Source organism: Onychomys torridus, chromosome 12 (genome assembly GCF_903995425.1).
Source record: "Onychomys torridus chromosome 12, mOncTor1.1, whole genome shotgun sequence".
NCBI lineage: Eukaryota > Metazoa > Chordata > Mammalia > Rodentia > Cricetidae > Onychomys > Onychomys torridus.
In genome coordinates this window covers 23,115,901-23,142,027 of record NC_050454.1, presented here as the reverse complement: position 1 = coordinate 23,142,027, position 26,127 = coordinate 23,115,901, and positions in this window count along the sequence as shown.

Genomic DNA, 26,127 nt, shown 5'->3' with positions numbered 1-26,127 from the left:
CAGGCTGGCCTCAAACTCACAGAGATCTGCCAGGCTCTGCCTCCTGAGTGCTGGAATTAAAGGCGTGCACCACCACCATCCAGTTTTTTCATTTTCTCAGTACTACTAAAAGATACTTCAAAATCTAGGGTATATTATAGCAGGTCTGGGGACTACATAAGGGACCTGAATGGAATATCAAAACTGAGAAAGATAAGAATCCATCCAATTCATGAGTTATGGTGGTTAAATGGGTCCAAGGAAGAGGTCTTTTCATGAGTCCAACAAAGAGCATTAATGCCTTCAGGTTATTATTCTCTTAGATATCTAGAAACCTACATTATTTGGTTTTAGCATGACCTAAGCCTTTGTAATTTGACAAGGTCAATCATACTTCTCTTAAATTGTAAATAATTATCTAGGAAAGACTGACATCTGTTGAACTCTCATCTCTTCATCCCCTTCTTTAAATTCAGACTCCTGATAGACTCTTACCTCAAGCAATGGGCAAAGGTTATACAGACAGGCCAAAATACATAAATAGTTCAGTAACTAAGATGTCACACTAACACTGGTGTCTCTCACAGATCTTCAATGGCCAATGTACAATTTAGGTCATGGGAAAATTGGTATGACAATACTTTCATGATTCAATGTATAAACAAACAAACAAACAAACAAACAAATAAATAAATGGACCATTTCACTTAGTACAGAAGGCAACATTGAAATATTTGAAATTGTAAATAGCTTGCATTTTATAGAACAGTCTTATCTCTCACATTTGCTAATATCTCTTCTTCATGTAGATAAATATCAAAACATGGTGAAACACAAACTAAGAACAGATGCTTCATGTAGAAAAAAGGTCCCATCAGCCTTAGAAATATATAATTATATTAGAAAATAGCAATTAACTCTGGACCAAATAACCGCATACTTTTCTCTTTGGTTTTAAAGTCAGACTTTAAAAAGTGTTATTTACATATAATAAAATTAACTAATATACAATTCAGTGATAGAATGTAGTTTAAAAATATGATGCCAGTATACCATTGTCTCAGATATTATAAACCCTACCAAAACAGGATTGTACAATGGTGTCTTTTACTTTGGCTTTCACAAGAGTACCCTTTGAAGACTCCTATTTTTATATATAGTGGGAAATGACATCATATAAACAAGGAACACTGAGAGGTGCAGAAAGCACATGTAAGATGCCTGCATACTGTCTACCACGTGTCGCCAGTTGTGAAAGCTCTGACATGCTAATATCCACTCATTTGGACTTGTTACAGAGGCACTAAGAGCATGATGGCTGGCAGGCTCTGCATTTAAGTGTGGTTATCAAGGCCCCCAAATATTGACAGAGTGCCAGATCCTAAGAAGCTATTGATGTACACAGCCGGCCACAGCTCCAGACACCTCTCAGACAGAGCCTTTAAATGTCACAGATAAATGAATTTTCATGAAACTGAGAGAGAATGGAAGAACAAGAAGAAAGAACACAGAATGAGAAGTAGGTAAAGAAATTTAAAAAAATGCTTCCATAAGGCTGACAGGACAGCACATGGCATCTCATCTCTAAAGCTCAATCAGAGATCTTTACAAAAGATGTAAGAGCAAGCCTTCCAGATGCATTGTGCTACCTGAGGATGCAGCACCTTCAATCACTTCATTGTGTATATTTAAAAAGTTAAGTGAGATGCATATTGCAGAACTTTGAAAATCTATTCTTGAACAAAGTGTGGTTCAAATACAAATAATCCTTAATTCAGCCAGAAAACAAATTCAAAATAAAATCAAGTAGGGAACCACAGACACGAATAATCACAGGAAACATCCTTTAAGCAGATCTTAATATAAATGAAGGATTAACAGTCAAGGTGGTATGAAGTCTAGTTTTTGCCAAGCCTCAGTTGTGTCCTTGGACAGTTTATTGTCTAGGGTCCCATAGAGAGTAGTGACAACTTGTGGCTTTGCCCCTTCAGCTTTTCCCATCTCCCCATGTAAAACATCTATTTGGGAAATGCATTAGGTAAATCTATGAATTGACACATGACAATATCAGAAATGAGGCAAGGCTCTAACTATAACAACTAAGTGTTCCTTAGAAACCATGTGCAACTCAATCCATTATAAATGGAAACGAAGGTTTTTCACTTTCAAAGTCTTCCATCTGCTGAGGGCACCTTCTCTTGACCTTGTTATATTGTGTCATTAAAAGCAGTCACACTTTCAAGGTTAGAATGTGGTTTGCTTGTTCATTTACTTTTCTTTATTAGATATGTACAACTTGCACATTTATTCAGTTCAATCACACCAATGCCCACAAACAAAATTCTTCCCTATCTAAAAGTATATGGGCAGATTTTTAAAAATCTGCAGCAAAACTGCTTTACATAGCCTCAACTGCCTTTTACTAGAATTACAACAAGCCTTGTTATAAGTATTGTTTTGCATCTGGTTCTCTCTCTCTCTGCCTTGAGAATTTAGGACATCATCGGGCACTTTAAGAACAAATGTCTGTAGCTGAAACATTCAATAAAGGTTTTGTTTTTGTGTCAACTTTTCAGTGAGTTTTTACTGCCTTTCTATCTTATGTTAGGAGATAAAATGGAAGGATTCAGATTTTCTGACATGGGAAAAATAATTATTTCCCCCTTTTTAAAAAGGCTTTTATTTTGAAGACAAAATCAGCTTCAACTCTAATGGAAATTGCAGTAAAATCTCAGAGACTGTAATCAGCGAAGGCATTAAAACTCTCCAGAACTATGCTAACTTCCATGTGAGTCCAAAATCCATCTAGGATCACAAAGACACCTTTTGCTTTGCCTGTGGCCACCCTGACGTTTTATACTTCAAATCTTTACACTGAGGCATTAAGGCTCAAGATAATCTTCTGTGACATGTCACACATACTCACACATACATACTTGCATGGACAGTACTTTCTGCTGTGATCATACAGTAAATAGAGAGGTTTGGGGCAATTTTAGACTAAAATCTTGAAATTGCTCTAAAATGGCTATTGATTTTCTCATTATGTAATTGGAGATAGACAAAAAATACATTACATGATAAAATTGCAAGACATTATATATGGCATGATCCCTCTTATTTAAATAAAGTGAGGGGACATATATATACTGGCAAATATGTAAACATCTTCTCTGAGGGGATACAGAATACACTTGTATTATGAATTTATGCGAGGGCCAAAAGGAGAATTTTACATCTACTTTTGTATTTTTCTGTTGTTGTTTTTGGAAGGCAAACAACATAGTTACCTGGCTGGCAAGGTTATGAGGTATGTTTTTCTCTCATTATTTTCTCTATGTTGGCAACTTTAATATGTAATATATAATGAAAATTCCCAAATTAAGTTATCTAAATATAATTGTTAATTATAAGAAAGTTGCGAGTACTGAATGAGCATAACATCTAAAAGATAAGAAAAGACTTTGTAGTTTCTCATCTGATAATGAACCTGAATTTGTGGTAGCGAGTGGCTAGCTTGCAAAGTATCTTCTCCCTTCTCAATCAAGGGGGAATAAGTCTTTACATCCCATAGGTGCTATGTTGTGTGGGAAAGAGCTCCACATGCTGTCCCCATATATACTACATGCTGTTTCCATATATATTTCTAGATACCATTCATCACCACAGTAGTGCTGATGTCTAAACCACGCCTACAGCACTTGTGTGTGTTCTCTCTCTCTCTCTCTCTCTCTCTCTCTCTCTCTCTCTCTCTGACTCCGTTTTCCTCTCCTCTACAATGGATATTACCTATCAGAAGTTTACCATGGGACCCCAATGAGCTTATATGTCGACAGTACTTAGTGTGCCTAAAATAAAGCATTATCATTATCACCTAAGCTCTCTTTTGCATAATGGATGTGCTCTGGAGGTGATTATGAAAACGTATAGGCCAAACTTCTATTATCAAATCACAGAGCAATTATATGGTACAACAATGGGGACTGTGATGACTCTTGATGGCAGGCAAGGTTCAGGCAGAGGCTGGGTCTTGGGGGATTGCTGAAGTAGTCCGCAGGCTGGGAGACTTTTAGGTCTTCTTTGTACCCTTTCCTCAGGCTCCCTGGTCTGGGAAGTCCTGAATTATTCCAGCAGTTTCCAGAACATTTCCTTCCTTCTTGTCCAGTCTCAAGGCCACTGGACACTTAGGCATCAGCAGTGCTTCACTGAGACCCTAGGTAGAAGCCCAAATGTGCCCTATGCATGTTTGTTCCAACTGCTGTCGTATGTCCAAATGATACTTGTGTTAGCTCCATTACACTCATTCTGTGAGAAGGCTTCAGGGTTGGGAACTGTCTTCTACTTTCTTGGAAACTCTACACTTAATAGTGAGGCCTATAAATAAAACCAAACCTTAAATAGTTCTGACTTCACCTTCAACTCATAACCGAACCTGACTCTGGGACTGAAGAGCTATTTTCTCTCTTTGGTCTCATCAGATATGAGTGTGTCAGGTTACTGACTGGGGTGAAGCTTGTACTCCCCTAATGAACCAGATGCCAACAACCTGTTGTATTTGAGAGCTTGCTTTTTTTTCTTGAGGTATCTAGACTTTCACATAAGTTAATTCCTTAACTTTCTTTCTCTCAGGATACCCCTTTATTTGTGGAACATATCTAGAAAGAATGGAATTTACAAAATGAACCATTTGCTGTGTGTACCTTGGGAAAAAGAAATGTTTGAAAATATCAAATAAAACTTATTGGGATATAAAAGCCAAAGTAAATGTATTCATTTTCTTATTTTTTTTCTTGAGAGTGGACTGAGATGAAATAGGGTCTCATGTAGCCCATGCTGGCCTCCAACTCATGCAAGGATTACCTTAAACACTTAATCCTGTTTTTACATCCTAGTTTTGGTATTACAGGTAGTGCTGGGGATCAAACCCAGGACCTTGTGCAAATTAGGTAAGCATTCCACCAATAGATCCTAACATATCCTTAGATCCAGTGTATTATCCTTAGAATTATTGTAGGAAACAAGACCTAACTTCAGTATGCCAAAAGTATACTGAGAGGCCACTATAATGAATGTATACTTTTATGAGACAGCTTGGAGTTATTAGCTCAAAAACACTCTCATACATTCTAAAAAAAAATAAAAATAAAATAAAAAAAAGAGTTTGATGCATGCATGTTCCATGAACATGCTGCTCCTTGAACACTCTAGCAGTTTAGGAAACCATCAGACAGCTTCTGGGTATAGAAAAAAAGCCAAACAAGGTACACGTACTCAATATTTTGTCATAAGCATTCAGCAGAACATACTCAAAATTACTTTCATTTCACTCCTGCCTATATTCTTGTTTCTTTCCTCTTCTCTCCATGTTATGTTATTTATAAAGATAAAGATGGGTGACAACTGATAGCAAAATTAGCTAGATACTTTAAATAAACATCTAGATAAAACAGATGTGGTTCATAGTTTCACAAAATGGCTAGTAAATGGAGTTTCCAGATGGAGGACGCTTTAGGCTAAGTATTAGAGGATTCTTAGTATTTCAAAAAATTAGATTAAGAAAGTCATTTTAAGCAGAGTAAACAACATCACCACAAAGGTTATCACCCATTGGCAGGAGTCTGCTCTGTGAAAGGGAATAGTGGTACAACACTTGAGGATGTAAGCAGGCCTAGATTATGGAAGAATGTGTCACTCAGAGAATATTTCTGTTAGAATCAGTCTGAAAGTGCAGTCGGCAACTGCCCTGCTTCCTCTTTTAGGAGACAGCAGTGCCCTGCATCTGGCCTCTGATTCTTAGGCTCCACAGGGGAGATGTTACATCAGTGGTGGCAGAAAGTCTTGTCTAATGCTTCCTACTCAGTTGATTACCATGATTCATCTTTTGAGGTTAATCATATCATAGGATTTGGACAAGAATCTTGCCAGCTCCTAATCATATCAGCACCGGTCCTTCATTACCAATGATGAATTCTTAGGCATTGCTTAAAGATGTCAGCAAGGATGGCTGACAGGGAATTCTGAGCACAAGCAAGACAGCCATAGACAAGTCTGACAAAGGCTGTCATGACTAATAAGTCACATATCTAGCTGCATACCCCATGTGACACAGAAAGTCACTCCATTGCAGGGTCACTCTAAGATCCTCCCATACAACTCTTGAGGGTCACTGCTAAATGTTTAGGAGTTTCTGATTTCGATCATCACAAACATGCCCTTTCCCAGTGCTTCCTTGCGTGCTTCCTATAATCTATTCCTTGTTTTGTTTTGTCTTTTTGAAAGAGTCTCCTGTAGCCCAGGCTGGCCTAAGACTCACTATGTAACTCAGGCTGGTCTCAAACTCACAGAAATACTCTTGAGTGATTTCCTCTCTCTCTCTTCTTTATTATTCTCTATTACACTTACTATTTCTGATAATTTATTTGTGCACTCACTAATTTTCTGATCCTCCAATTCAAATGCTAGCTTTCTGAGTAGGAATTGTGTCTCCCTCTGGTTTTACTTGTCATTTTATCTCTAGAATCTATAATACTTGTTAAAGAGAATTGCTTTTTTTTTTTAATTTTAATTTTATTTTTTTTTAAGACAGGATTTCTCTGTGTAACAGCTCTGGCTGTCGAGGAACTTGCTTTGTTGATCAGGCTGGCCTTGAACTCACAGAGATCCCATGGCTCTGCTTCCTGAGTGTTGGGATTAAAGGAGTGCTCCACCACTGCCCAGCCAAGAAGATTGCTTTTTAAGACAAAGGCAAAGATAGAGAAGGGGAAAAAACATTAATTGGGTTTGGGAAAAAAATCTTTTGCATAAACTCCTCTCCCTAAGCTTATTATGATATTTTATATATTTTGAAAATATCACTAATTATTGAACTAACTTATTATAGAGCTTAAATATTTTTAAAAATATTACTTTGCTTATTATTACTGAAACAACAATCATTCTCTACATTTTATACAGATAAGAATGATGACAGAGGATCCAACACTGGTCTTGGATTTATGATCTTCCTCTATCTCCCACAAACAGGTATGTACGCCATGTTCTTTGGATTTTTTCAAACACACACACACACACACACAGAGAGAGAGAGAGAGAGAGAGAGAGAGAGAGAGAGAGAGAGAGAGAGAGAGAGAGAGAGAGAGAGAGAGAAAACAAACTTCTATATGGCAAAAAAAAATACAAAAGCAAAGTTTTCAAAAACAGACATAGTTATTATTACTTGTATTATATTGTGGTGATATTGTATTCCCCAATATATTGTGCACTTTAATAAATTTATCTGGGATCAGAGAACAGAACAGCCACTAGACAGACACAGAGGACATAAATGGTGGCACTCATACCTTTAATCCTATCACTTGGGAGACAGAGATCCATCTGGATCTCTGTGAGTTTAAAGCCACACTGGAAACAGCTAGGCATGGTGACTCACGCCTTTAATCCCAGGAAGTGATGGCAGAAAGCAGAAAGGTAAATAAGGCATGAGGACCTAGAACCAGGAACTAGAGCCGGTTAAGCTTTTAGGCTTTTAGCAGCACTGTTCAGCTGAGATTCATTCTGGATGAGGACATAGAAGCTTGCAGTCTGAGGAAATAAGACCAGATGAGGAACTGGTGAGGTGAGGTAGCTGTGGCTTGTTCTGCTTCTCTGATCTTCCAGCATTCACCCCAATAACTGGCTTCAGGTTTGTTTTTATTAATAAGACCTTTTAAGATTCATGCTACATTATATAAATAGCAAAAAAGTTAATAGGACAAAATATCTGTAAGTCAATAGAAAGAAAAAGAGATGACCTACCCTACAGAAAAATATATCAAAAGATGCTTAGCAGCACTTACAACAGAAAAACGAAATGATCACTACTGAGATATCATTTTCTGTGAATACAATTGGCACAACCATGGAGTTTAACGGAAACACGATTGGTTTAAGTTGGGAAATGGTACTTTTGCATTGCTAGTGGGACTACAAAACACCTAATGCTGGTTGTGTCATAGCCTTAAAACTTATGAAGGACATGTCCCTTTAACCAGTAATTATACCTTTGACAATGTGTCTCAGAGATAACCCTGCACATCTATGAAATTATTTATGTACAAGGTTGTTTACCAGAGCACTGCCTGATACGATGGAAATTATTTATCAATGGGGATTGGCAGAATGAACTATAACATATTTACATAATGTGCAACCAAATAAAATTAATCACTGATACAGACTGACCTCAAAAACCCAATGGAGAGTGCAAGATTTAGAGATGCTCTGAGGAATGCAAGACTGAAAACAGCTAATAAAGTGCTTTGAAGAGTGGGGAGGTAAAGATATATATATATATATATATTGTGTGCAAGTGTGCATGCACATGCCTAAGGTAGATGTTAGATATCTTCCTCAATCACTCTCAACCTTATTGATTTACTTAGAGACAGAGTCTCTCACTGAACCTGGAGCTCACCAATTTGTCTATAGTGCTTGGCCAGGCATCCTCAAGGACCCCCATCTCCACCTCCACAGTGCTGGGAGATAGGAGTTTACACTGTGCCTGGCTCTTTATGTGAATTCTGGGGATCTGAACTCAGGGACTCATGTTTGCTTGGCAAGCACTTTACTGGATGAGCAGCTTTCCAGCCTAAGCACTAAATTTTTAAAACTTGGAAAATATTGTCTATTAAACTGAAATATTTAAAGACAAATTTAATAACAATATCAAGTAAAAGTGAAATGAAAATGACACAGCAATGGTGAAATGGTGCCTCAGCTCCAGACAGTTCCATCAGTCTTAGCCACTGGCATAGCTAACATTTGGTAAATGTGGTAAAACTGTATTTGGCTTCCTTGGACCACAAAATGCTTCCATTTTTCCCTTTCTATCTTTGCAAAATTCTTAGGATGCTATTAAACAGCTGACTCATCCTATGTCTTCAGGAGTTATGAGTAAGATGTTAAAATAACATTAAAATGTTCTGCATGTGAACTGGGATGAATCCTCCTGGGAAGCTTAGGGTGACTTCCCATGTTTTGTTCTCTGCATGCTGAATGGAAAATAAGAGATGTCCACTTGTTGCTATATAAGAAGAAAACACATTTCTTGAGGAGTTTAAATATGTGAGACTATTAAAAGTTAGTATCTCCTTATTAATTAGATAATATTTATCAAGCTTCTAAGGCACTCATGTGGTGGTTTTACTATGTGTGAAAGGTGAGCAGAGTGTAACATTCAGCTGATGGTGTGTTTCAAGTACTTGAGGGGATTCTAAAGGAGAAATCACCTGAACTGGCAAGTTGTAATTAAATGTCATATAGCAGCAGCCTAGGTTTTGTAATAAGCCACATGTTTATCCACTGGTTAGAAATGATATCATCATTCCTTTAATCAGTTTCCCAGAGGTTTTCTCATGTTGTAGTCAGATTACTGTTTGGAACAATGGAGAAGTCACAAAAAAGAGCAGGAATAAAAACTCCTATGTTTGACTTCCCATTTTCTTTGTTTCTTTACAATTTTAACAAAAAGAAAACTAGTAAGTTACCCATGTTGTCAAAGAATCTCATCCTATGAGTTCTGTCTTTATCTTAGGAGATGATTTTAGAATGAGAAAGTAGGGATCAAGGGAATATCAACTCATTCATTTATACTAACAAAACACCCAATATGTCCCACCTACCTTGCTCATAGTCAATAATAACAAGATGAAAGACACAGTTTCTGTTTTAAAATATTTCTGTGTTGTGAGGAAAAGGAAAAATAAATATCCAACTAATTAGAACATAGAGCGATAAGCACTTGTAATTAAGTTAAGCATCAATCTCCAGGGGAGAGCTGAGGTGTGAGTCTTAATGAAGAAGCTCAATAAAAAGTTTTGAGGAGATGGTGGCTTAAATGAAACTTGAAGGATGGAAGGACATATAGATCACAGTAGACGGAGAGACACCAGGCAAATGTAACTAAAAATATTCAAATGGGCCAGAACAACGTGGAGTGTGCCACTGAGGAAACCATGCGTGATTTCAGACAGCTACTGTAATGTCCTGAAGGACTAGAGCTAAGGCTTAATGCCCACTGAGGTTGGGATGAAGGACCCCTTTAGCCATGGTGTTCAGGGAGGGCTAAGGCCCGGATGAATAGTAAGAGGCATCCAGGCAGAGTGCAGGAATGTTCCGGACAGAGAACTGCAGTTATTACTCTCAAATGCCTATTTCAAGAAATGGCTAAGGAGCTAGGGGCATGGATTCCTGGTTGTCAGCAATGAGCAGACTGTTCCCAATATGATTCCCCTGACTATTATCTAATCTCTTTTGTTGTCTCTGGAACCATGGCTCCTTCCCATCAATGAATTCATTCAGTCCCTGTAATCAACTCTGATTAGTGTTGTTTAACATCAATCTTTCCCACTTTTTTCAAAGAAAGATACCAATCAGTTGCTGCACACCCCTGCTTGTTAAAAGCACCACCTCTCCTGCTGACTTACCATTCTCTTAATCAAAAGGGCAGGAGGAAGCAGTTGGGATTCACTTTTCTCTTTTTTTTCTTTTAAAGTACACAAATGTCAACTTCCTCAAGGATGTTTGGCACAGCTGAGTTCAGTCATATAACGTACAAAGTCAGCTTGATCAAAAGGTTGCAGGCAGCCCACTGCTAAAATGGAGGAAGAAAAGGAAACCCCAGGCTCCTCTCAAGTGTGAATGAGTGCATAGGCCACAGTCACATGTGTATTTACGCTGGAGACATGCTGAGCCAACAAAGGAGTATAGAAAACATGAACTCTACTGGGACACTTTTCCATCTTTGCCTATGAACCCGGAGCAGCACTGGATGCCTTCTGTTATGCCCAGCCAAGCAGTTTCCATATAGATTGAGAGTGATCCTCAGCGATGGCCATTTTGTGTATGGTACATTTTGTATATGTCCCTTAGATTTAGCTAAAGAGTATAATTTTCTTTCCCTCTCTAGATGTAATAGTGTTTGTACCTAGACCAAGAAATTAGTTTTAGATTGGCAAGATGACTCCTAGGTTTGAGATGGAAAGGCCAAAATTCTTCAATGAAAGCTCCTATTCTCTAAAGTTAAGGTAATATCTTAGTTACTTTTCTATTGCTGTGAAAAGACACCATGACCAAAGCAACTTATAAAAGACAGCATTTAATTGGGGGGCTACTTAAGTTTTCTGAAGGTTAGTCCATGAACACCATGGTGGGAAGCATGGTGGCCAGCAGGCATGGTGCTGGGGCAGTATTTGAGAGCTTTCATCCTGATCCAAAGGCAGAAGGCAGAAAGAGCAATACTGGACCTAGTCTGAGCTTCTGAAACCTCAAAGCCAACCCCTAGTGACATACTTCATCCAATAAGGCCATACCTCCTACAAGGCCACACCTCCTAATCCTTCTCAAATAGTTCTGCCAAATGTAGACCAAACACTCAAATATATGAGCCTATGGGGGACATTCTCATTCAAACCACTACAGGGATACTCAGGATTGTGCACACTTCACAGGTGATCTATGAACCTCAGGAATCAGGGATACCAGCGAAACAATTCCATAGACAATTCTTGAGTGCATCAGCTCACATATCCTTCGTTCCTCACCAGTGACTTCATTTTACTATTTCTGTTATCTCTGAAGTCAGTGAAGACTCACAGTAAACCACAAACTCATGCTGCTTTAAAACTAACATTCACTGACACGTTTAATAATTTACCAATAACAAAATATCAAACAAAGATTAATCTAGCTCATTCTCACAGAAGCATCAACCTGTAATTCCCAATATTGACCTCTAATTAAACATTTTAAAAGTATTTCCTTAATCAACATTCTTTGACTGTGTAGAGAGGTTCTTTATCCATTTTCACTGAACTGCCATCCGATTTATCAAATCACTCATTTCTATGCTGCTGGATGGAGGTGATCTACAGGAAAACCAGCCTGCCTTTATTATCTCAGGGATGATGATGATGATGATGATGATGATGATGATACAAACCAAACAGAAGTAAACAGGAAAAGAAACTGCCAATCTTAGAGCAAAAATCTGTCTTCCAGTTAAAAGAACTTAGATGAAAAGCATAAGTCTGTTCTGGTTGCCTTGGTCTTTTGTAAACGAAGTAATCTTAAATTTACTTTACTGTCTCTAGTTTTTTGTTTTTTCTCTAGGTCAAGAAATAGATGACTTTCCTCATAAGAAATAATGTACAGTTATGAATATAGTAAAGAAAATGATTGCAGCTAAAATAAGTACCTAACGTAGTAGATTATTTTCCCTAGAAGCTTGAAATATAGTGATATTCTACTGGTATAGAACATGTCTCTTGAGTGTGATGGAGGCTAAGAGACAGTGATTGATGTAGCATGCAGCAGGACTAGCCTTTACATGGCAAGATCCACAAGAGTCAGGGAAAAGTAGAATAACATAACAGATAGTGTCTGCAGATAGCAAAGAGATACAGACTCTGGATTATACATATTAGAAGAGTCTACCTCCATGGCTACCAGAACATTGATAGTCAACATCTGACGGCTCTTCTATTTTCCAAAGTTAGGTGAGAATGAACAAGCTGCCCCCTACCCTCAGATTCAAATGATAAAGCCCCAACAACTACAGCAACAGCAACAGCAGCAGCAGCAAGAGCATGGTTTTGATCTGAAGTTTCTGCCTATGAAAGAGCCATACATACCACGACTGTTCCCACTGATAAATACAGATATATGTCAACCAATACGTATTTATGTATATCCACAATCCCCTCACTTAGACATACAGAGAACGTGTAACAACTTCTAATGGTATAACACATTCACTCACTAATGGAGTGGGAACTGTTACTTTTAAGTGTGTGAAAGAAGCATCAATATGCAGATCTTAACATCAGTTGTGGGTAGAAATATGTCATTCTATGGTAGGCTCATGAGTTTTCTATACATAAAGTCCTTCTATAATTTTCTAAATAGTCTTCCTATAAATGATGCTATTCTGCACTGTGCAGACAGACATGTTTGACAAGCAAAGCTATATTCAAATTCTATGTCTCAACTGGTGAACAAAATCAGGCCCAGTACATACCTTCAACTCACCATCTAGGGAGACATAAATTGGCACTGAAGGAAGCATTTTCCACATTAGAAACTCAGCACTTAAAATAGCAATTCATAGAGGTTTGTCCATGTTCAAAATTCATGAAATCAGAAAGTCAACAAATGTGTCCTATGCTCTTCTGTGAGCTGTATGTTGATAAATCCATAGATAGAGAGAAGATGCATGGCTCCATCTACATGGAGTTCTGATAAGGAAAGTAGGGAATGGCACTCATTAAAATAATCATAAAATAAAATAGGTTTCTTGCCTTAAGTTAGGAACAAAGAAAAACATATATACATTTTTTTGGGTAATTGAGTGTTCTACATAGAAATTATATATCCACCAAATCAATTTTCTTTAAAAAATGTTAGAACTGTAGAAAGAAAGGACAACTGGATGCATGCAAGTCATGATGTGTGAGCACATCAAAATTAAGTCAGTGAGTGTTACTTCTCACAGTCAAATCACACAATACCCTGGGAATTTCTGACTGTTTCTAAGGTGTAATAGAGTCTGAGGTGGTCTTGACATTCTTACTGCAATCTAGTCTCTCCTGAAATTTCTTTATGTTTCTTACTTAGCTGAGCTCAAGAAAGGAATAAAAAATTACACTGAGTATACTTAGGAACCTAGAATAAATGCTCCCCCAGAACCTCCTTTGTGGTTCAGAGATCTATGATCTGTGAAGTCACCCAGAAAATCATTAATGAGCCTGGAGAGGAATGCATTTTGCTTCTGAGTTTATGCTCCAAGCTGTCAAACTTCAAGAGTTGTTTAACAGTGTGATAGAACAGAGCTACTATCTGTTGGAAGCCTGGTAGAGTCTGGGTGCTTAACCCCTAATCTAGCTCTGCCCCAAGAGGAATAAGAAACCTCATGAAAATCATATCAAAAGGGAAGTGGAGGTAAGAATCTAAGAAGTATGTTGTCAAAGTTATAGTTTGGTGTGACGAGGATTAGGGCAGGTAAGGAAAAGACATGGAAAGAGTTGTGTTTTCTGAAATATCTATTTTTTTAAAAATCTCCCAATTGTGAATGTACTTGTGTTTTACCTGCTTTACAATTTAATCTTTGCAATGGCTTCTCATTCAGAGTCTCCAACTAGCTTCAACTTGCTCAGTGTACACTTCTTTATACTACAGTCAAGTTAACTCCTTGAACATTGCTTTTGCTCTCTTTGGCTGTCTGTACAAGATCTGTTATTGAATAAAGGCTTATTGTGTTCTGTGGAAGAGTCATTGCTATCACCACACACAAACAAACACCATGGACTCCATCTGACTTTGCAATCTAGGCTCCAGTGTTCAACAACATGGACCTTATTTCCAAATTCATCACTTCTACACACCAACTTCCTTTTCACTGGTTGTATTTTCTTTCTATCCTCTCCATTATCATGTTTTCACAACTCATAACATTGCTTATCTCTAAATGACTTTTCATTCTTTTATTCATCTAGTCCACCTTCAACTAGCAAGCCTTCACCATCTACCGTAGGCCACCATCATGCAGAGTCTTGGAACACTCACTGTCATTCTTTATTGCTCCTTTGGTACAAAATAACAGACTAAGAATTCCCATCTAGATATTTCTAGGAAGTAATTACTAATCTTAACACTAAAACTATAAAAACTCTACCATTCTTGTGAGTAGGTATTATGTCTTTGATAATCAGTAGCATTGTTAACTATTGTGACAATTACTAATTAAGTTCAACATAGTCCTTTTTTCTAAATTTAAATTTTACTTCTCCTATAATCTCTCTTCACTTTTTTCATGAATCCAAAAACAGTGGCAATCAAGGAAATAGAATAAATACATATCAGAATGTAACTACCAGTGCCTTTATAGTTAACAATGATGGTTTTCCTCTCCTCTGACTGTTCGCTATTAGACACACTGCTATGCTAATATTGATTTTGTTCATTTAAACTTGACATTAGTAAAGCTTTGGATGTTGCTGCCACTAGCTTATGAAAGCAGTGGTATAGGGAGCCTGAGACAAAATTCAGAGCAGAAGGTGTCTGATGTTCATCAGGGAGGCCAAGGTAAGCGTCAGTGTGGGTGGCAAACACAGATACAACAGACTCCACCCAGGTGGTTCAATGCTGTTTCTCAACAATATGGCTAATATCCATTTTTACCCACTTATTATTGCTGTATTTTTCTGAAAATGTAATAAATACAGAAACAGGTGTGTGAATAACATGATATAAAGATCAGAATCAAGGTTAGAGACAAGGGCATCAGATTAAAATACAAACGAGTCCTGAATCACCTTTAAGATGATTCAAATTCCCAATGAGTTGAAAACATGTATAGGCTTACAGAGCACAGCTCTAGGTAAAGACATACAGAAAGATCAGGCCACCGATTTTAACTGAGTATTGATATTAGATGTTTCATGTTAGGCAAGAAGGAAAAAAAAAAACAATGAATATTGGGACTGGAAGGCTGAGAATAACAAAGAATAGTAACAGACTGGGTAGACAGTGAAGTCAGCATTTAGCACATTAAAACAAACAGACTTAGGATTTATGTCAAGAGACTCAGAGTGAAAGGCTGTCCATTCAATCATTCATTTATTCTATATTTATTTACTGAACTAGAAATACAATGTGAACTGATCAGGAGATATGGACTGGAACATGCTTAACAGATTTTATAAGTTAGAGGAAAAACAGGCATGAAGGATGAAAGCAATTAAATGTTTGAAGCCAGAGTAAATAATACAAATGAGGCCCACAATGGGATGATATATTTGAAATTTATTAAAGCTAAAATCAGTCACAAGCCCATCTCAATCAAAGATGGATTCCTTCTATGTTCTCTTGGAAATTAACATGTAGGTAAAAACATAAGCCCAATGCTGAACCAAGCAGGCATTTCCAGGTGGGAAGGATGTGTGCATGTGTGTTTGTGAACATACTGTATTTTTTTCTAACACGTTTGAACCATAATCCTGTATAACAGGAATAGGTGATAATGAAGAGACTAATCATCAAAATAGATCCAGTGGCTGGAAAGATGGCTCAGCAGTTAAATCACTCACCACTCAAGCAGCAGTATGTGTTATGATGAGGGTTCATATATGTGTGCAGCATCCTGTCAGTAAGTCTAGCATTTAGAAAGTGGAGGCTGGAGAGCCCTGGAGCATGCTGGTGAGCTAGAACAGTCCCCTATCACTGGATTTTGGGTTCAACAGAGAGATCTTGCCTCAATAGATAAAGACTGATGGAGAAATATCAACCTCCTGCTTCCACAGGCACCCATACACATGCAGTCACATACATATATGTAAATGTACCACACATACACACACATTTTAAAAAGAGTCAGAATGAATATATTTTAGTAACTTTTAGATACGGCATTAAAATAAGAAGGAGTTTTGGATTGCTCCATGTTTCTGCCTTACATAACTAAACAGGAAGAGCTATGAGGAAGAGTAGGTCTTATAGGCTGAGGGAGATGATCATCTAAAAATCCCTCATTTTCTGGCTTGATTGTACAAAAGAGCCTAACATTGAACTGGATAGATATGTCTTAAGACAGAAAAACCCAGATGCTCATACAATGACCGTGTATGTGGGGGGGGGAGGGTGTTGAGGTGCGGGTGTGTGTGTGTGTGAGAAGGGGGTCCCTTTTATCATTTGACCTTCAATGAATAATAAAACTGTTTTCAGCACTTAAGCCTGTATCAGCTGCAAAGGTGACAGATACCTGTCATATTTTAGGACAGCTTATCACTTCATCCCCTGGAGTGATTGAGTATTTATAGACACAAAGATAGAAACATAAAGCCTATATGTATAGGCAAGAGTCCCCTGGAGGTGGCGATTAGGACTAGGCAGTAATTTTAGCTTGAAGTTCCTATGACTTAAATAGCCACTTGAGCTCTGCTCTTGCAGTTTACGATGTCAATAGAACCCCTAAATGAAATTACAGCCTTCTGATACGCAGCAGGATATCCTTTCTTTGCCATGCAATATACACGGCCAGAAGAAATTGCTCTGTATATGGGGTTTCACTAAAGCAGAATTTATCATAAGGCAGCTCTGCTAAAATATCATTATGCTGTTATTCACTGGATAACACATCTAATGACTCAGGGTGCACTTGATAGCCATGTTTCAGTGAACACAGACGCACGCCCTGATGTGAACTGGGCACTCCAGTGCTTCAAAGCACTATCGATTTCAATTCTACCATAATTTACACCTGGCTTGTTTTGCCAATAGCTTGAACCCATGCTAACACTGGAACATACACATACAAGCATTAGAGAAATCAGAAATGAACTCTAGCAAAACTGCAGGCAGCAAACTTTTGCCTTTATAATAGTTTAATTAAATATTCTGTATGACGTTATGTTATACTTGGATATTTATTGTCCTGTGGTTGGTGGTGATAACAACATTAACCTCTTATGTTTATGCAAACTCTGTGTGCTTCTGGGGTAGGCTTTGGAGCTGTTCATCTTGCTCAACTCTCCAGTACATCTAGTACATCTAACACAGTGACAGGCACATAGACAATAGTGAGTGATAATCTCTGATGGCTCCCGTTCCTTCTCTCTGTTCCATAAACATGGTGTAGTTCAACAATCTAATCCAGTTTGTTTTCCGTCATCATACTTTCCTTGAGAAATATCCACTTCGTAATTTGAGCTTCAACCATGATAATGATGATTCAGAAGGCAGCTATGCGTGTATCTCTGCTGCCGATCCAGCTCTAGTATTCCTGAGTAAACCCAACTGCCTACTGGACATCAGTTTGGTGCTCCCCCAACAATTAAACACATTCAAAAGCAAGTTTATCATCTTCCCCATCCTACATGACTTACTTCTCATAGCTTTTTTTGTTTAGTTGTGTAAGGCAGGAACCTGGGAGCAATCCAGAATTCCTCCTTCTTTTCATGCCAGGCCCAGAGGTTATTAAATTGTGTCCATTCTGTCAGTTATCTCTGGAACATGTCTCCTCCTCTCTGCCTATTCCCACAGTTACTGTCCTAGTTCAGCATTTCATTGTTTCCTGTTTGAACAATTTAAGGTGCCCCCTAACTCATTTTCCTGCCTCTTCTGTCCCACTCCCACAATCTATCCTTTACTTTCTGCTGCCAGGGTGATCTTCTGGAACACAGTGATTATTAACCTCAACTTGAAACCTTCAATGGCTCCCCAGATGCTACAAGAATTTAAAGCATCTTTGAATGGCAATCAAGGCCACCATGATTATTTCCTGCTTACACACACAGTACCATTCTCCTCACTACACAAGTAAGTATCACTGACACTCTTCCTCATCTCTGCAAGCCTTTGTCCCAGCTGCTCCTATCACCAAAGTCTTTCCTCCTCTTCAGCCCTCTGGAAAAATCCTGCACAGCCATAATGTAATTGCTACCTTCTCTGTGATGGTTTCCTTGATGTTTTACTGCTGGGTACTTTGAGCTGCATAATATTTGGAGCCTTTAAGTTTCTTTGAAAATCCTTCCGTAAGGTTATCAGTATGTGATATTATCTCAAGCTCAATTCTCTATCTGTAATGAGGAACTTAAGGCCACACCCTACTTAATCTTTATACAGTGGATAACAGAGCAATCTTCTTCACATCAGCATGCTCCTGGGCTAAGTGATCAGATTCATACTGCCTTCATTATTCTATCCTAACCACTTTCCTATTTTTATATCTGATCTTGCTATAGACTCTTTGCTATCACTCAGGCTTACCTGGTACATTAATTTTTGTACACTGTATATAATTTTATTTATTAGAAAATGAATGATTTCATTTTAAAATTTATTTTCAGAATCTGCATAAAAACATAAAAGTGTATATACTAATGGGGTATGTGATGTCTCAGTAACTATATACCTACATACATACCTACATATAATGATTAAATAAAGCTAAACATATTCATCTTTTAAATAATTATCATTTCTTTATGGTGAGAAAACAAAGTTCTTTCTTCTTGCTTTCAGAAATGTATAGTAACTTACTGCTATCTACAGCTACTTACTGTTCTAATAGTACATTGTACATCCGAGCTTCTTGCTCCAAAGTGTAACAGTAGTTGTTAACCAACCTTTCCATAGCCTCTCCCACTCTTCATGTTTTCTTTAAACTTCTGGGCTCAACCTCACTATTCTTGTTCAAGTCCTTTGCACTAGATAGTTCCACTGAAGATGTACTTGCACAGATGTTGACAAAATTTGCTTCCAATGAAGTCTTGTCCAAATGTGGTCCCCATGCAATTTAAAACGACAACCTAAGCCCCATCTTTCTCTTTCCTGAGCAACTGCTCTCCACAGCACTTAACACTAACAAGCCATGCACTTTCCATATGAATCTCCTCATCTGTCTCTCATAGACAGTCTATAATATGAGAACAGAGCCTTCTCTTTGTTTCTGTATTCTAGAATTCCCAGTCCCAGAAGAGTGCCAGCCATACAGTTTGAGCTCCTCAATGAGTACTTGTTTATCAACCAATCTTTAGCTTCTATAATAAAAACTGATGGAGTACAGATTCAAAAATATTTTGTGAATGAAAAAAATGAATGTTAAAAGTATGTTTAGTGATTATAATGGAGAAACAGACTTTGTACTCTGATCCTCAAAAAATATTGGCAAGTCACTCAAATGGGTACCATTATCTTTCTTAGAAAAATGAAGCAGATGAGTCCCTTAATTTAGAAGCCTAAATTAAGTCTACCTGGTTTGTTCTTTTTTTTTAATTTGCTATTGAAATGTAGAGACAATTTTTTGTACTCTGATCATGATGTAGCTGTAACATTTATTACAGTATTTTGTTCCTCTTGACTAGGGAGGCAATTAGCAGGAGGTGAAGGTGCTAATATCTTTTATTACAATTTATATCCTTCCATATTTGCTGCTTTTCATAAAATAGATCCTTTTCTTTCATTTTCAAAAGTGGATTAGGCACTCATACAATTTTGTCCCTCAGAGTGATTTGTATACACTACCCGAGAGGCCATCATACTACAAATCCTGCCAGAAGGAACTGGAAGGTGAATGTGATATTAGTAGCTTGAGGATGAACAGGTTGTTTTGGTGCCAAGTTTGTGCTACTGGAAATGTCCTCTCTGGGTTAACTCCCAAAGAACAAATGCACCAACAAAACATTTTAGTTTTCAGCGTGTCTGCAAAGTTAACTTTCCATTGTTCAAGGGTTAATTATCCATTATGGAAATAACTTTTCTTTCTCCCCCTGGTATCTAGGAATTCAGTTTACTAGACAGTGCAGAGAAAAAAAATACAAAAATGAACATCCCACTATATACCACACATGGATACATTAAAAGTTCTGGCAAATCATTTTCTAAAAGCAGTATCAAGTACATCCTGGGGATTGTCATGCTGACTGACCACTAACAGATTAAGATTAAAATCCACTTTTTACATTTTCTTTTAGTTACTGTTTATGATGTTTATTCATAGTATATGCACTTATTATTGTATTATGTCAGGGCATCATACAGGGTACTGGAATGAGGACATAGCAAATGGCACACAAGAGGCTAACTCAATTGATGCCCCTTCTCTGAAGATGTCTCAGTGGGCTGTGGCTTAATAACTGAAGCTTCACCGAGTGAATCTACCAATTTCTCTCCTCATCGATCAGAAACAATTGAACTTGGCCATTTCCAGCTATTATTTACCTCAAACAGGGCATTTAATTAGTGCTTGTTAGAACAGTTGCAAATGGTTTGGCTGCCTGTCCTCTTGCCCCTGCTTTTTCTTGTGCTGCCTGTCTGTCTGCACCCCCTCTCCTGTCTAGTTCACAGCATTCACAGGCAGTATTCACAAGTCTCTGCATTTCCCACCAGCATGGCTCCTCAGGTGTGGACTTTGAGGAAAGAGAGAACCACTGATTGTCTATAAGCAAACATTCACAACCTGGAGATGCTCTAGCTAACATGGAGCACTACAGGTAGTATGATACATTCAAACTACATGAGCTAATGAAGTTAGGTATTTGGCTACCTACACAAGTCCTAGAAAATGAAAGGTACTATTACAAATTGAAGATCTCCATATCTCATCAGAAGTGACCCATCCTTTGTGGGATTAGAGACAGTACCTCAGTAGATAGCTGGGACAGTTTCAGCTCTTGGAAGATCTAATAAGGAGATGCAGACACAGAAAATCTATTTACTTGTTTGCAGGACATGCTCTGCTATTAAGGCAAGCAAGAGATACTCACTGCCAATGAGTACAGATATCCATTCACCACCTATCCACTGATCCTCTAGCTCCTCCACTTAGATCAAGGCAATATGACATTGTTTAGAAGGGGATGAAGCACACAAACCTAAAATATAATACCCTCTTTCCACACAGAGATTTCTAATTCAAGGCAGCAAAAGATAAGTGATGCCTGCTGCCTTTAAAAATGCTACCAGGGTCATATCATCATTAGCTTGGCTTATTGTGGAAAGCGTCACAGAAAAAGAGTGACTTGATTGACTGGATACTTTGCAAGGATATCTGGGAAATTATATTCTGATGCTAATATGTAAGTGCAGTATTAAGGTATTTAATATACAATTGAATAGCTGAGGAAAAAGAGAGAATAAACTAGGTCATTTGTATATGTATTAATTCTTACAAAACTGAATTCATTAAATATATTCTCAATTTTAATTATTAGCTATTTAATTTCTTTCAATTTAATTTTAAGCTACATCTTAAACACAACAATTAATATTTTGAAGTTCTTCAGAAAAGAATTTAGGTTTACAATCTGTCATGCATATTTAATCAAGGATAATTACTAAACTTACCAGTTATCAGATCATCCCATTTGCAGATAGTGTTCATAAATAGCTGTATAAATTGTCTGTATTATCAATGTGATAAAATGTCAACTTAGCTCTGTTTGTGGTCAGTTTAAAATTTAAAGTCAAGAAAATCTAGGTAAAATCATATTTTAAAAATAGAAGAACACAATTTTGCACATATACATACATTTATAAGTTAACATACATACTCAATCACGTATATGTTCTAAAAAACTTTGTATAACATATAGAATATGTGTCTTTCCCAGGGAATCACAGAAAACACCCAAAACCATTTCTGCACAAACAGAACAACTTCTTCACTGTATATTAGCTTCGCCAAAAGGATGAGAAAAGAGAATAATTTCTTAATGGGGCAATCACAATCTGGTTATTTACCAATTTCATTTGTGTATAATTGTTACTGCCTAATTAAATGAATATAACATATAGGAAATGATTCCAACTAAAATTTGCAAGAAAAAAATGTATTTTAAAACATGAATCTTCATTAATTTAATGAAATTAAAACTTCCAGATGAACACTGAAAAATTGAACTAGTTATATAGTGTGCTATACAGGTTTATTATAAAGGAATGGAAAAGCCAGGTAATATGAATACAACTATTCTATGTCAGCTTATACAAAGCCATCATTTTCCCTCCAACAAAATATGTACTAACCAAATTCTACCTTCTTATAAACATCAACTCACTAAGACAATTTTTTATGACCATACAGAACTCTAGCTCTTAGCAACTATAAGAAAAATCTCTTGGGCAGATTAGATTTATAAAATATAAATTCTTGGGACATAATGTTAGGTAAATGTGTTTATACTCTCTCCCTAAAGTTGCTTACAATTTTTATGTACAGTCATAGTTTTTGAGAATAAACTGTTTCTAAGTGTTAATAGACCCAGCTGTCTTAAATGTAGCCCATATAGACTGAATTTCTCTCTCGTCTGTGCAGTTGGGAGTAACAGCAGAGAGAGTCACAGACTACTAGGTAGCTCTAGGTAGCCATGGACTAAAAGCTTCATACATTTCTTAAGCCATGTTTATATACTTATTTATTAGTTTTCTGAGACAGGGTTCTCTGTATAACAGTCCTGGCTGTTCTGGAACTCTCTTTTAGATCAAGCTGGCCTCAAACTCAGAGATCTACCTGCGTCTGACTCCCAAGTGATGGGGATTAAAGGCCTGTACCACCATCACCTGGGTTCATGTTTGAAAGTTTTTAACACCATTTTCTTGTTCAGTTTTTTTTTTAGAAAATGAAAAAACAAAATTTAAAATGTCCCACAATGTATTGTCCACATGAGAAGTGCAATAATTACTAACATGGACTAGTAGAAATGTATTCTATACTTACATCAGGCTTTCCTATTCTAGCCTTAACTGGAGCAGCTTCCTTTTACATTGTCAGCTAATGAATTTGATGAGCCTTAGAAACTGTAGGAGTTGTGCTGGGAAGTCAGTTTGTTCTAGAGATCACTGACAAACCCTAGTATGAATGCTATAGCAGTACACAGAGTCTACAGGGCACTTGGGACATAGGAACATGGATGAATTCTGTGGTTAAGAATTCATATCACCCAAAATGGCAAACAAAATTCCAAAGGTAAGTATCAATGTTATATACTGAATCACTGTACCAGTTGGACAAAGGATACACATACATAGTAGACACACATCTGTAAAGTCAACATTTTTAAAGCATTTTGTCCCTAGAAGGAATCTTCTATTCAATGTGTTAATAGCAAAGATAGCCAAAACAATAAAGTAGCATCTTTTTCCAAATATTTAAGGACATTGAGTGAGCACCCCTTAGGCTGGGTTGTGGGTCTGGGAAGTTTTAGCCTATGAGAACCATATTGTGAACATCAAAGACTGTTTCCCCTCTCCAAAAAGCAATTCACTTCAGATGATGCCACACAGCCAAATACTTTTATAGCCACCATGTTTTTTTGTTTTTTGTTTTCTCTTTTGTTCCATTCAATCTTTTGGAACATGCCAGAGACTTGAACTCAGAAAAGATGAGAAAGCACAGAAAGATTGAATATCTCTAAAACAGCAGCTAAAGTAGGAACTCCACAGCAGAAGACAAAAACCTCATTCCACCTGACATTTCCCTTCCAGGGAGGGCATGCATCACTGGCTGTGGAAGGTTTTTCTACTGGCTATGACATATCAGACAGGCTGCAACTCCACCACCACCCCATTCCATTCCATTGACAACTTCCCAGAGCCCATTCAGTCAGTTGCTTATATTGAGGACAATACTATATTTGGGTTTAATATTGTGAAGACAATCATCAGTTTCCTTTGTCAAGATGATGAATTTCCCTGGAACCACATACAGATTCTCACTACATTCTTCTGCATGTACCATGAATACAGAAGAATAAAGAACAGGGTGTGACACATGGTGTTTTCCTAAGGTCAGATGAGGAGAGATCCCCAACAGTTAAGTGCAACCAGGACTTTAGAAGGTCATCTCTAAAAGGAGAACAGAGCACGAGCAACATTTTGTAGCATAAAACTACTACAGATTTTCTCTCTGGCTTAGCTGGGCATCTAAGAATTTTGAGCACGACACAGCTGCTCACAACAGAAATGCACCAAAAGTTAGCAGAGGGAAACTTCAGAGGAACAATTATTCCCACTTTCGCTTCCCCCTTTTACCACCCTGAGCTCTTTCTCCCTGCCCTGGTCACTCACCTACCTTCTTCCTCCCACAAGCATGTCTGCTAGGCATGGCAAGGCTGACAGCCCTTATACCTGCAGGCTGCTCCTGAGCCTTGAGGCTCAAGGCTCTGCCATTGTCCAGAGCACGCTCGGCTGTACACAGTAAGAATCTCCATCACTCTGATCATTTGGCAGGCTTTTTTTTTTTTACATTTTTAAAAATTTTTTTTAAAATACCCTTTATTTCCTGCCTGCCTCAGAGACACCAAGAATAGAATCCTTGCTCCATCAAATTCTGGAACCTCACCACTCACCAGGACTGTGGTTCCTGATCCAGGGAGTGACGGCTGAGAAGCTGCACAGTCTCTTGAGAGTGTCCAGGCCTGGCTGTTAAGCTCCCTGCCCTGATTAGTTTGTTGAGTTCACAGTGTTCCAGAGTGCTGAAGCACAGAAATTAGGGGGTGGTGGTGGAAGGAAAATCACTGGAGCCTCTTACGATCTAACTTCCACTAACTGAGAGGAAATGTCTTATAAATAAACAACAGCAAGAGAAACACACACACCAAAAAAAAAAAAAAAAAAAAACCTATCCCGTCCTGCCAGAGGAATGTACATTATTGTCTCCGGACGGAAAACTTTGCACCACACCAGAATGCAGCCATGTCTCCTGAAACTACCTCTCTTAAAACAGAAAGAAAAAGAGAATCAAGGAGGAAAGGTGGGGAAGCTTCTCTCATGTCCTTGAATTCTGTTGGGAAGTTCATGTGAGTTCCCAGTAGACAGGCTACACTAAGCAGTTTCAGCAGTCTGTGTTCCAGGGGTTCGTGCGGAGGCTGCCTATTAACAAAATTTCATTTCTGCCCGGATCACTGCTCTACCATCCGGACATTTTCAGAAGGGAAGTTCAGGGAAGGGGGAGGAAGGGTGCAACTCTGGAGGAGAGGAGAAAAGAGGGCAAAGGGAAACTCCTGATGACCCGGAATACCCTAGCCACAGCCAGGAGCCATGATAAGCAAGCCCCCACCCACTACCGTCCCCTGCTTGTTGAGGACTTGAAGATGCAGTTGTGTTTAATCTACTTACTCTTTCTGCTCGGGAGGCTGAGGTTCCTACATTTCCAGCTCATGCTGGACTGTACCGTAAGCAACAAGTGAAATGAGTTCTGTGAGCTCATTCTAGTCCTTCGACTCCTGTCCACATCACTAAGCGACTGCACAGCTTGGCACAGGCCAGGATGAGTCAGCAGTCTCTGGTCATGAGAGGCCAGGCCTGGAATAGCATTGGGGTGTGTGTGGGGGGGGGGGGGGGGGGGGGAAGGCAGGTCAGGAGCAAAATGAAGCAGAAAGGCAGTCTAGATGGCAGGACTCAACTGTGCAATATGCAGGATACTGCAGGTCACAATGAAAGAGCCTCAGCAGCTCTGAGGTAAAGAATACAGAACTACAGAAAGAATGGCAGCATCAGAAGACCAAAACAGACTCTGCAGCCCAAAGCATGCTGGTTACTACTACTATGTGAGCACCTATTTATTTCATGTGCTGTAAATTCAAGTAAAAACAGGTGGTTATATATTATACTGTTTCA